This window comes from Notamacropus eugenii, chromosome 2 (assembly GCF_028372415.1).
Source record: "Notamacropus eugenii isolate mMacEug1 chromosome 2, mMacEug1.pri_v2, whole genome shotgun sequence".
Classification (NCBI taxonomy): Eukaryota; Metazoa; Chordata; class Mammalia; order Diprotodontia; family Macropodidae; genus Notamacropus; species Notamacropus eugenii.
The window spans coordinates 490,081,516-490,094,479 of record NC_092873.1 but is presented as its reverse complement, the minus strand read 5'-3'; the positions used below and the strand labels follow the sequence as shown (position 1 = coordinate 490,094,479).

General features: G+C 35.1%; 1 protein-coding gene across 13 annotated transcripts in view; it reads right to left on the bottom strand.

The window, feature by feature from the left end:
- ADGRL2 (adhesion G protein-coupled receptor L2) overlaps positions 1 to 12,964 on the bottom strand; it is a 226,445-nt gene that overhangs the window by 62,322 nt on the left and 151,159 nt on the right. The gene's annotated exons all lie outside the window — the stretch shown is intronic.

Here is a 12,964-nt window from a genome sequence, read left to right as displayed (position 1 = left end):
ATAAATTTCAATTCATGGCTATCTGATTTCATAATAGCTATGAATCAAGACTTTATTAGAGATTGTAGCTGTAACAGGGAAAATAATCTTTCATGACATAACTGTCATTTTTATTAAAATTTTATATCTATGCCATTCATTTGTTTAAAATATAATATAAAGTGTAAAAAACAAAACAGAAATACAATCTTTTAACCCTGAAATGAGGGAAGGTAGGAGAAGGAGGGAGGAAAAAAGGGAAAAGAGGAAAGAATAGGAAGGGAGGAGAAAGAGAGAGAATGAGAGAGAGAGAGAGAGAGAGAGAGAGAGAGAGAGAGAGAGAGAGAGAGAGAGAAGATTAGAAATGAAAACAGAAAATCCTAGTAGTATTCTTGAAGGTATCAGCAAACATGAGGGAAATACTCAGTTGAAGAAATTCTCTCTAAAAACCACTGATAATTTACTAGGGAGTTCCATGAAGCACATATGTAAAGTTACTTGGCCACAGTCACAAAGCTAGTAAGCATCAGGGGCAAGATCTTGGTTTTTTTATTAGCCCAACACTCCATCCACTAGCCAAGCTGACCATAAAAGAAAATAAATAGAGCCATGAAAGCAATTGTTTGGTCACTTGCAAGTCTGGCAACTTGGCAAGGTGATTTCTCTATCACAGGTATTTTCCACACTCTTAAATACAAAATCACAGGTCAATGGGATACACCTCCTGTCCAAAGTCCTTCCCTATCTATAATGCTAAGATAAATTTACAAATTCTTCTGTATAAATTGACATGAGGACAGAGATGAGAAATTATGATTTAATAATTCCCTGGAATAACCTATCTTGCCATACCAAATTAAAATGCTATATTATTCCTATACACACACACACACACACACACACACACACACACACACACACACACACGCAACTTTCTCTAAGTTAGAATAGGTAGACTATGTCTTGACTGAGCAAAATGATACATATTCAGCATCTGTAGAGTAGTCTCTATCTCTACGTCCTTTTGATTCATCTAAATCAATGTTATCCACTTTTGGAGGGTTCTACAACAAAGATCATGTATTCCAGAATCAAAATGTCAGAGATTAGGAGACAAAAATCCAAAGAATCAAATAAGGTCCTAGGAGCTGGTTAGTGGTAGGGCCAAGGATTAAAATCCCAGAATCCCCAGAACGATTAGTTCACTGCTAAATTGTTGGCTCCTGCAAAAAACAAAAAACAAAAAAACTAATAGGCCCATAAATTAAGAGGCAGAAGGTACCATGTAGGTCGAATCCAACCCTTTTCATTTTACAGATGAGGAAACTGAATCTCTGAGACGTTAAATAACATGTACAAGGTTAAACAGATACTAAGTGGAGTATTCAGAGTGTTTATCTGGCTTTGTTTGGCACCATCAGTAATGGACAAGCACTGAGAAGAAAAAGAAGAAATATTTATTATTGAAAAATTACAGAGAATTTTTTTTAGAAGGAGAACAGAAAGGGTTATGACCTCTGTAATAATTGGACTACAGTCTCAAATCAGATTTGTCTTGGCTCCTTGGAAGGATCACAAAATCTGAATTAGCTTTTAAATTTTAAAGGGACAAAATTTCAAAGAGTAATATAGGTCAAAGTGTAATATATTGACCTTGAAGTGGAAGTCTTGTACTATTATTCAAATTATATTATAATGGATATTACTCAAATAAGACCACAATTATTAATGACAATTTTATTCTGATTAACTTATGATAAACTATGACTTCATAAATGTATCACTGGTATAGTAATTTTGAACATGTGAACAGTATGAATGTAATGACACTGAATTTGTTTGAAATGTCCTTTTTTAAAAAAAATTCCTAATGCAATTATCTGTTTCTGTTTGATTTCCCTTTTGGGGGAAAAAGTGTCCATGTGCTATATAAGTAAAGAAAGGAAATAAGGATGGTGGTAAAAATTTGGGTTCTGGTTATTTTAAATGGCAGCCACATACCATGTTTTTAAGTTCTAATGTAGCTCATATTAACACTGTTGGCTGGAGAAAGTAGGAACCCAGAGCTATAGACATACACACACACACACACACACACACACACACACACACACACACACACACACACACACACACACACACACACACACACACACTGCACAAAGCAGAAGAAAAAGTGAGGTCAAACTTATATACCAACTTCCCTTAAAAGATCATCGGCCCACTTAATACTACTGATCCATAACATCATAGAATCATAAACGTAGGGCAAGATGGGACCCCAGAGGTTTCTGGTCCAGTCCTATTCTGCCTCTCTCCTGCCCACTTAGTTTTCCCTCTAAATAGATGAGGGAACTGAATGATTAAGTGACTTTTCCTATATGTAGGAGAACTCAATGACTTATTCTTTGCTATTTTAAGAAAAATCTTATACATTTAGAAAACATCACTAAGTCAGCCATGTAACTCTAGCATATGTGGAAAGATTAAAGGTCTTGAAGCAAAAGTTGGACGATTATTTAACAGGCATTTTGTAGAATGGATTTTTTTTAGGTGCCGGCTGAACTAAAGAGCCTATGAGGTCCTTTCTGACTCTGAGATTGTTGAACAAATAGTCAAGTACAAAGGAGAATGAGTTTTGTTTTGGGTATGTTGGTTCTGTCTTGGATATTCAGAAGTCATCTTTAAGTTTATGTAGGCAATATCCATAATCTTTCCATGGAAACAGAGTATCTGTCAGTATAACTACTCTACACGTCCATGTAGATACATCATCGTTCAGATAAAACAGAAAAGAAATACTTTACACAATGGATAAAAATGAATGTTTTTTTTAATTCCCCCACATAAATTTCTTTGTATCAATAATGTTTTAGATGTATTATGATTAAAATGCATAATATACTTAAAAACAAAAAATTCCACATGCGCCTCCTACTTTCTTCTCTTTCTCTCTGAAAATTCAAAGATTTAATAAACCACCTAACTTTCCAAAGATTTCCTTGTCTTATTGTATTTCACTTTCATGAATTCTCCAAAAAGTCTTGAGTTTCTACCTAAGCATACCTGTGTCTTTTACCTGAGGACTAGCTTATCTAGGTTCAGAAAAAACTTGTAGTGGATAGAGGGCCAGGACACAAGTAGAAAGACTCATCTCTCTGAGTTCAAATCTGGTCTCAGATATTTAATGGCTGTGTGACCCATGGAGAGTCACTTAACCATGTTTGCCTCAGTTTCCTCCTGTGTCAAATGAGCTGGAGAAGGAAATGGCAAACCACTCTGGTATCTTTGCCAAGAAAACTCCAAATGGATCACAAAGAGTTGGAAAACACTGACATGACAGAACAATAAAAAAGATTGGCCGCAAGGAACTAACTTCACTTAGCTAAAGAAACTCATATGCTCATCTTCTAAGACGAGGGGGAACAAAAAGCTTCTGTGTCAGTGGAGGGAGTACCCATACTCATAATTTCATTAGCATGAAATCTCCAATACCTTTGTAATACTTTAACCAATGAATCATTATGAAGTAGTGCTTGTGTGGCTCAGAGGCACAATACCACCTCCGAACATACACTGTCACTGTGAATCTGGACGAGTCATTTACCCTCTCAAGGCTCCCAGGCAATTCTCTGACAATAATAGCCAGCATTTTTTATAGTGCTTTAAAGTTTACAAAGTGCTTTACAAATATCACATTTTTATAAGTATTATCTCTAAGACCACTTATTGGTGAAAAGGTGCTCATCTCTTCTGGTAGAAGGTTTTTCCTATAACATGAAATCAGAGTTCTGGTCAAAATAATTAACTAGCCAATATGCAGTTGATATACTATACTGGTATATAATGTGAGGAGATCCAGAAAAAAGACCCGTGGCATATTGACTGGACCCCTTTTGAAGGATGTTGAGGAGTACACGGATAAGAACTAGAGAAGATAAGGTATAGATGGCTTGTAACCTCAGCTGTGTGAAGGAGCATCAGCAAGATTATGAACCCATAGTATCAAAGATTAACCAACAAAGAAGAAATGAAAAGTTAAAAGATGAACAGAATTTATGTAAAATTTGTTTAATGAACTTAATAATGGTAATGCTTTCTACCAATAACATGAATTATAAGTAACAAGGGCGATGATCTAATGCTGAGTGCACCAAAGGCATACAGATGGCTAGCATTATCACTTTTTTGGGAAAGCTTAAGTAGGAAAAGAGTCTAATAGCAGCTGTGCTACTTAATCACATATACTTCAAAAATAGATATATCTCTGGCGAAAACAACCCTCTCCCCTGGAATGTTAGTTGATAAAGATTTCTAAACCCAAATAATTATGGAAATAAAATTACTGCCATGGGGGGCGGGGAGGGAGAATATGTCATTACAGAAAAGATTTCATTAATAATTAACCTGAACTTTTTCATTTGTTTTAACTGCTGCAATTAATTCTACACAAAAGTATTGTGAGCTTGATCCATTTAAATCTGTCCAAGTAAAGGAAGATGGTTACTCTAAGATATGGCTGTTTCCTGGAATTTGAGGAAAATAAACACCAAGACTTTTGTCTTTGTTAAATCTAAACTATCCTAATTTTGAGGTACCTTAAATCCGATAATTAGTTTTGTTTTTTTTTTAAATGAGTTGTACATGGGAAGAATTTAATAGCCAACTTTAATGATTTTTTTCTATTATACCATTATGCCTGCTACAATAAGAATTTGGTTTTATTTCTTGCTACATACATATGAGAGGAAGAATGGCAGAGTGGATAAAGAGTTGCCCTTAGAACCAGGAAGGCTTGGGTTCAAATCCCACCTGACATATAACTACCTAATGATGGGATCCCAGGGAAGTTAGAGAGCGTGTTAGTACTCAAAGCCAGGAAGGTCAAACCCAATGAGTGTCTTTAATCAGTACATAAAGATCCCTACAGGTGCATATTGACTAAGAATATCTCATATTAACATTGACTGTGTTTTATTGCATTTTTATTCATTTTGTTGAATATTTTTCAATTATATTTTCAACTGGTTCCTGTCACACTTAGAACAGCCTACAGTGCATATGTTGGACACCTCTGTTCTAAGGCACCTTTTTAAGACACCAAGAAATAGAGAAGTTGCTAAAGTCATCGCATTACTAAAAAGGGTTCCCAAATCAGTGAATTCACAGGTCCATGCCCTATTCCCCATATATTAAATAAATAACACATATGGCTTAAAGTTGAAAAGTCAGGTTGAGATGAATGATATGCTAATGTATGATATGCTAATTGAAAGTTATTTTTATATGACATGCTAATCTAAAATCATCGTGTTAAGTATAAGGTGAGTGTCATCTAGTATCTGAAAAACTGGGAAATGGGGAAAAAATGTTTTGCAAATGACCATCAAAGAGAAATCTCCTTTGAGCCCTGTGACATAATAAAAAGAAGCAGATGTCACTCTCCTCATCTAGGTCAAAGAGCCCTGTTTGGAATTACAAACATGAATTATTGTACTTTGCTACTCATTCCTACAGTTGTATTTTTTTCACTTAATCTGAAGTGAGAGATTCCCATTCAGAAATAAGGCCAGTTGATTCTGTCTTCTCAAGAGGATGAAAAAAAAATCTTGAACCAGAACACCTTCAAGTTACAGTCTAATTAACTTCTGAAATGCAAGGGGAAAAAAAAACCACAATAAATTCAGCACATTTACAGGAATAAAGTTAATTCTAAAAGCCTTTAAGACATTGAGCTGGTATATGTCCAAAACTTAAATGAGACAAAGGACCTTTAAAAAAATCTTAAAGAACACCACATTATATCAAATGGCACTCATTCAGTAGTCTAATGACCATTTATTCATTTATTAAGTATCTATTATGTGTAAGTCTTTTTGCCAGGTACTGAGGAAATGCCAAAGAGAAATAAGGCTTCAAGGAGCTGATCTGACCTCAAGAGTGTTGAGGATTCTAACGTTAGAATAATGTAGCCCAATATCCTACCCAATACAGTTATCTCCTTTACAATCTGTCATAGGTAGTTATCCAGTTTATAGTTTAATCATAATAAAATCTGTTTTATTTTGCTCTGGATCTGTGAATTCATCAGTTTAGACAGTTTACCAATGAGTATCAGTAAACTCTTAACAGAATTTATAGTTCTCCTGGGCACAGAAAGGTTAAATTACTTAACCTTAAGTGACCATGGGTCACATACAGCTGGTAAGAGTCAGAAACACAATCTGAACGCTGACCAATCTGTCATCTATTCATGACTCCAGAAAATCTGAGTATGTATACTACAAGATACAATGGTACCAGTTAGGGCACTCTTAATATTCACAATGACAAAACAAGATTAATTTATTACAAGAAAATAGAGTTTTTGACAAGACACATGGTAACAGTTGATTTTATGTTTCATATAAGCATATGAATTATTCAGAAACCATAGTTATGCACAGATCAAAAGCAATTTTGTGGAAAGTTATCTGTTTTGTTTTTGTCCCTAACCACTGTGAGGGAAATAAAAAGCTAAGGGCTGGTTTTGAACTATTCAAACATTCTCCTTCTTTTATCATTTAAAGTATGAAAACAAAACAAAACAAAACAAGGTTGCATTTTCACAAACCACAGGTGTCAATTAGTATAAGTGGAAAGCAAATTCTTAAAAACTAATTTAATAATTAAATTAACATGCTTAAATATGTCTCATAAGCAGAACTATTTGCTAATCGGGAATGGTTCTTTACACGACAGAGAGATAAACGGATGCCCCTCACCCCCTCCCAACCAATAATTTCCACAGATCTGCAAAAATTAAAGTGGCAGAAGGAGAAAAAAAATCTTTCTTTTTCATGTGTCACTTTCCCTGTGTTGTGTAAATTTCTCTTACGTGCATAGCTTTAAAAAGAGCAGTACTTCTCATGCTAATTTGTTTCCATTGCAGCTCTAATCTTGACTTGTACAATGCCCAACAAATTGCTTTTACTCTCTTTTTGATTATCTTATGCTCATTATTACACTTTACCAAGTGCAAAGTATGGAGATGAGATTCTATGTGTAATCTATTGTGTGAGGTGTTTTAATCAATAGTCTTGTTCTGCTGATTAAGCAGGGTCTTGTGTTTTGGCAAGATAACATTAGTTTCTCCAGTCATGCTCCAAAAACCATTGGGAATCTTCAGCAGATCATTAGATATGCTACAATAAAGCTTTGGTACATTCTCTTTTCTTCCTTAAATTACTTCTTCACTGTCCTATCATTCCCCGTCACTGATGGCGCTGCATTATTATCATAGCTCCCCTGAAACTCGCACCAGAGCTATGTCTCCAGGCCATAGGACGCCATTTTCAATTGAAGCTTCGGCTTGAAAATATAAATTAAGAAAATTTCATTATCTCCTGCCAGGGGCCATTATTCACCAGTGTTCTATGGAAGATTAAAAATGCAAAATCTATGGTCTTGAACAAATACTCCGGCATTCAAATGAAAAGCTCTGCCGATGATGACAGGAACCTAAAACTCAACTTACAGCGGAAGTTTCAAGAGTCATCACCACAATCAATATTGTAGTAAACCTGCAGGAAGTAGGGGAATGCTGAGCTCTGGAGAGAAGTGTCATATTTATCATAACACGTGGTTTTCATCAGTAACTGCTACCATCTGAAACAATTCACTTATACATTAAGTGATAAGGATCCTAGCTCTATTTGGAAGGGTCTCAGAACCAGTTAGTCTAATCCCTCAATTTAAGAAATGGAAATTGATGCCCGGAAAATTAAGTGACTTGCTCAAGGCCATGCAGATTAGCAAGCACTGGAACCCAGGTCCTCCATCTTTGAACTTCTAACTTCATGGATTTTTTGACTGTATAACTGTTCTTTTGATGAGTCACCAGCTCTTTGGGATAAAGTGTATATGATTTAGAGATGAAGTAACTCTTCTGAAACAACAGTGTATCATCTGATAATACCAATATCCCCAGATCTATTCAGGACATCCCCATGAGTGTCCTAAAATATAGAAAGTCATCATCAAGAATAAGCTATGTATTTCCCAAAGAATAGGTTGTTCCTGGCATCATCACTCAAATGAAGTCATTCTAAGCTTGCCTTAGAGCATTACAATTCAAGAGAGGGCTATATTCTTTCGAGGTATGTAAATTAGGGAGAAAAAAACTCAAATAAACCCACAGATTTATAAACTCACAAAAAAATTGCAAAAACAAAAACACGGAATCACCAAAAGCAACAAAAATATGCTGATACCATCAAACACGGTCCACTTGTCTACCCTTTAAAACCAACTTCATTTAATACGTGCACGTACACACGTACACACACACACACACACACACACACACAGTTTACTAGACTACCTGTAAATATAACTCAATGGCAGCTAAAAATCAGATATCTATCCAGCAAACTGTTATCTCAATTTCTCAGAGAATCGTGTGTCACTGTTGGCACATCACAGTACCATAAAAGCCAGTATGTCTCCCCATGGCTCTATAATCTATATAGTGGGGAGAGAAATGCGCAACATAGCCAGAGAATATATCCCTGTACCAGTCTCCAGGGCATCTCTAACCTCCTTGTATTCAAATGTGGAACTCTTCCTCAATACAAAGAGAATTCTCACAGAAACCACCCATCATATGGATCTGAACTTACTTTCCATCTCTACTACTCACTACCTGCATGACCTTGGGTCAGTCCCTTAACATATATGATCCTCAGTTTTTTCATCTGTAGAATGAACCGTTTAGAGTGAAGGTCCTTTTCAACCTTGACTCCTATGATCGTGACTTCAAAAGTTTTCAGTCAAATGTTCCTAAGGAACTTAGCAAAGCCAAGAAGTTTTTTCTCCTTACCATAACAAGGTTACTACTGCCTTTACAGATACGTGGTGATGGAAAACTAAGCAGAATGCTAGATCAAATCTTTGAAAAGAAAGTAAACTGTTGTTTATTTATAACATGATGTTCTGTAATCATCCTAACTTCCTTACTGTAGGGCTTAGGAAAATGGGTTCAGCTTTCTTTAAATATTTAATAATGATGATTTGTGAGTCTTACTAATTACTAAGTAAACATAACATTAGGAAACTAAATGATGTGTAATTAACATGGCAAAAAGAGGTGTTCCGTAATAATGTCATCATTTGCCAAATAAATATGTACTCATAATTAATTCAATAATATGAATTGTCCAGAGTATTCCTATCAGTCTTCTAAAATTCTTAAGTTCAAAATTATGAGTTGTTATTTAAGGATCAGCATTTTACATACTCTGAAATTCATCAATGAAAAGAGTGACTTCTACACTCTTATTTATAATCACTGAGTATATTACCAATTCTTGTAAGGCTTTCACATATTTTGGAAAATCTTAATATGATTTTTGTTTAGTTCAACCCTCATTGGTAATTTTTTAAAAAAAGATTTAAACAGTATTTCAGGGGAAAAAAAAAGAACCATAAATAATATTTTAATCATGATCATGCTCTTGAAAAATAAAAAAAGCCTTATCATTTTAATGATACTTGTTAAAGTATTAAAAATCTCAGAGCTCTCCTCTTTTCTAAAGTAGTAGATTGTGAAATTCTGGTACTAGCTAAGTGATGGACAAAAAAAGTGAGAAAGGATGTTTGTTACTATAGCACTGCAGTACACCAAAAAAAAGGGATAAACCTTAACGTAGAGAAGGGAAAATCCCACAGAGAACATCGAGTACACTAGCATTCGGTCACAGCGCAGAGCAGCCCGCACACCATGGGGCTGAGAGTAAAAGCTATTTTAACTCATCACTAGAATGCTGTCCTTCTTTTCATCCATGCCTTGGCACTGACAACTTCTCTAACAGAGTTGAAAGTGAAAATTGATTCCTGGTTTCTTTACTGTGAATCTTTGTGTAAGATGTTCTGGTAGGGATTACAATAGCAAAGTGGTTTATCAGCTAAGTTAATTTGTCTATATCTTAAACCACATATTAATAATTTAAAACAACTTAAATTTGCACTGCCTAAAAGTAAACCTGAAAATAGCTAAAATGAACTGTTTAAAGTAGCAAAACTCATCTACTTAGAGAAAAGGAAAGGAAAGGAAAGGAAGGGAAGGGAAGGGAAGGGAAGGGAAGGGAAGGGAAGGGAAGGGAAGGGAAGGGAAGGGAAGGGAAGGGAAGGGAAGGAAAGGAAAGGAAAGGAAAGGAAAGGAAAGGAAAGGAAAGGAAAGGAAAGGGGAAAGGAAAAGGAAAAGGAAAAGAAAAAGGAAAAGAAAAAAGGGAAAGGAAAGGAAAGAAAAGGAAAGAAAAGAAAAGAAGAGAAGAGAAGAGAAGAGAAGAGAAGAGAAGAGAAGAGAAGAGAAGAGAAAAGGAATTCCAATATATTACAAACTGTGATAATTCCGTACAGTTTTTACTAGACCTTGGGGTCAGTTAAATGCAAATTAGGCTCCACTCATTCAGAGCCTTATTAATCCAGAACAAAATCTCTTGTTTGCAGAAATGCACATTCAACATAAATGTACTTGCTTTTATTAGCAAAATAAGACATTTATTTACAAAGCAGGCCACTGAGACCAAGTTTCCTTCATAGGGTCATCAGGTCTTGCTGTACAGTCAAACGAACAACCTAATTTATGAGGCCAAAAAACCTGTAAATTTGTAAAAGATTTTCTTGAATAAATATTTTGTGTCTATAACTTCAAGACTCCTCCTTCAATAATTCAAAAAAATTATTATGACCTGTATCAATTAGGAGCAATTATTTATTAAAATGTTAACCTACTGCAGTTTGCACTTGAAGAAACTATCACATTTTTAACAAGGGAAATGGGAAATCGCTATGGGATGCCCTAGTTAGATTAAATTAGCAAGAAACTTGTTACCAGACCATATAAAAGATACAGCGTAATAAGACATGACCTTGCAGAACCTTGGAGCCAATCTGTGATTTTTTTTTCTCCCATAACCCTTGCTAATTATCTGCAAAGTTACAGACCCTTTTGTGGTGGGTTATTTTTCTTCAAATAGTGAGGAGATTTTTGGCTTTTAAATATTTAATTAGTCTTATTTTGATATGAGAATTGTTGCACATGCCAAGCACTTCGATTTTCAGGCTCTTCCTTCTAATTATCCCTAGACTTAGATTGGTCATCCCAAATCTTTTCCTCTTGTAATTATTTATTCCTTAAAGATCATTCAGTGAAGAAATATTTTCACCCTGATGGCTGCTTTTCCAAAAATGGCCTTTCTGGCACGTTAATTACCCACTCAGAGAATAAGAATTTGTAATAGTAGAAAAAAAACCTTCATGGAAGAGGTAAAAGAAGAATAAACTATCCCCACCCCCTTGAATTCACTTTTGGAAACATCCTTTTTCAGGGATGAGGTTTGTAATTTTTCATAAACTGAAAAGTCAAAGCCATATCCAATGACATTTAGTGTTTTCCCCCTTCAAGATATATAGTGTTAACTGACTGGTTTCGTGGTAACAAATATGAAAAAAAAAATGGATAACTGGAGGGGAATTAATTCCAAGGCGTAATGATAATTAATTTTGTTTTTCTCTATTTTTTGAAGAAGTACTTATTAGACTGCATACAAACTGCAGCATGTTATATATAGGTGTGTGTGTGCGTGTGTGTGTGTGTGTGTGTGTGTGTGTGTGCATGTATGGAGAAAAAAGAGATCCAGAGAAAGAGTGGGGAGTGATGTACTGTTTGGCAGAATTTCCTTCACTGCTGAAATTGGGGTGATAGCTTAATAAGTATACATTTTGAACTTATAACTAAGAGCAAAATTACAATCTTTTCATATTTTCCTCTAATCTGTCAAATTAAGACATAAGTACATTCACTCTAATCACCATAGTGAAAAATCAAAGTATTCACTATCATCATTTCTCTATCTTCTACATAAATATTTTCCCTTTCTTTAAAAAATCAAAAGGTACAGAGGAAAAAGTCCATCACAAGAGTACTGTCATTCATTAGTCACAATGAAGTCTTCATCTAATTATTTTCTGGAAAGTTTGCAGGGTTCTCAGGCATAGTATTTCCCTACATTGTTTTTCCATCTCCAAAATGATGAAAGGTATTACTTTTTGGATTGCTATTTTTATTTGAAGAAAGTTATTTTCCTCTAGCAATTAAAAAAACCAAATTAATTCAGTTATTTTAATTCAGTTTACATGCAGATTGATGTGTTGCAGGAAGAGAGAGAAAAACAGAGTGTGTGTGTTCTTAACTGAATGATTTGAGGCAGGCGACAAGCCGCTTTCCTGTTCTAGAACTTAGAAAAAGCTCCCTTCTGCAAAAATGCTATCTGACACTGGTCAGAAAAGAAGTAACAAGTCATGGTAGTTGGTTCTGAAGGTTACGGTGGCCATGATACATCAACAAGACCAGGTACCGTAGGAAGGTGGACTCTTTTCCTGCAGCACGTTATCCAAGGCATGATGATGGCAAGACTGATGAGCTGTGCCAAATTTAATAATCACCACTGCAGCTTCTGGAGAGTGATACAGGAACAAAGGATAGCACCAAAAGAAACACAGAAATCACTACTGCTGAAAATGAAGTACAGTGAGTGGACCAAGCTGGTCAATGTTGTGTTTTCACTACAGCTCCTGATCGACAGAAGAGCTTCTGGAAGAGTAAAGCAGTTTGAAAAGGACCAGGAGACAATGACCAAGAAGGCAGGATCAGTAAAACCTGCAGTCTAAGATTTATTAACTAAATGTACAAAATACAGAAATAAAAATATTAAGGATTATTAATAAGCAAGGAGATAAATTTGACAATAAAGGTGTTACTGAAACATGATATGATGGAATTCATGACTAGAATTGATTTATCAAAAATAAAGCCTTAAAAGGGGGAGCTGTGGAATATTATAAATTGAGAATGTTTACGTGAGAAAATACAAAAACTGGAACAGGAAAAGATTGGGATAAGGATCAATGGGGAAAAAAAGAGGAAAGTGTACTAATTTCTCCA